Source organism: Nipponia nippon, unplaced genomic scaffold (genome assembly GCF_047370975.1).
Source record: "Nipponia nippon isolate SJK-2023a ecotype South Korea unplaced genomic scaffold, ASM4737097v1 scaffold_4, whole genome shotgun sequence".
Taxonomy (NCBI): Eukaryota; Metazoa; Chordata; class Aves; order Pelecaniformes; family Threskiornithidae; genus Nipponia; species Nipponia nippon.
The window spans coordinates 11497522-11498658 of record NW_028262358.1 but is presented as its reverse complement, the minus strand read 5'-3'; positions in this window follow the sequence as shown (position 1 = coordinate 11498658).

Sequence of the window (1137 nt, the reverse complement as noted above, 5' to 3'; positions counted from 1 at the left end):
TTTCCCTTCGGCGGGCGCCGCTGTGGGGTGATGCTCCGGTGCGGAGCACCCAGGCCCTATTGCACCTCAACTCCTGCCAGCAAAGCTGCCAATCCCGGTGTGTGGAGGAGCCCGGTTTCTGTCTCCTCAAGTGTAGAAAGAGCCAGTTATCTGCTCCCAGCCCTTTCAGGCTGCCGCATCCCGCCGGCACTGGACTCTGCACCCTCGGCTCCCGCCCACCGATAAAAAAAAAGGGTGCTGCTATTTACCTGTGGGGTGCTGGAGGGTATTTATGGTGGGCAGAGGCACAGGCTTTTCTACCATAATTACGTGCCAGCACCTTAAAGGAGGAAGCCCAGCTGCTGCTGGCAAGCGTGTCTGAGCAAAAATGGGGAAAATATCAAACAAAGACGGAAATTACAGCCGAGTTCAGAAGCGATGCTCTGCCTTCGGCACCTCCTTGCCTGCTAAAGACGCTCCACCAGCGCGGTACCAACCCCGCGCGAAGGCTTGCAGGGCACCCGGGGCCGGCGGCCTTGCGGCCGTGGGTGGGGGCGCCCAAACGCGCGATAAACTTGAGAATTCGGAAATATTACAGCCACCTTCACTGAATTCTCTTTAATCTTGGCTGCAAGCCCCGTTTTTCGAGGCTCCCACCCTCGACCCGTGGATGTCGCAACAGAATAGCAATCGCGACTTATTCCCACGCGTCTCCCGTGGGGCTGGAGGGCGGCAGGGGCGCCGCGGGGTGAGCGACGAACGCCTTTGGCGGGAGAGAGCCGCCGCGCCACCGCCCCCGCTACAAACTCGCGGGCCAGCGCCCGCCTCCCGGCGCCCCGCGCGGCCTCGCACCACCCCCGGGGAAGGCGCTCGCCGGTGCCTGCCCTGCCCTGCGCCGGCCGGGGAAAGGCGGAGCGCGGCCGCCCGCACCACCCGGGGGCCCCCGGCCCTTACGCGGGGCCGCTTCGCCCGTGGGGCCCAGCCGCCATCGCGCCCGCGCCGCCTTCCCGCCAGCGGCGGGGCGGGGCGGGGCGGGGCGCGGCGCCCCCCCACTTCCGCCGCCGCGAGGGGCCCGCCGGGAAGGCGGCGGCGCCCCGCCCTTGCCGGAGTCGCGGGGGGGGGGGGTCTCCGCGCCGCCGCCCCGCCCCTCCCCGCCCC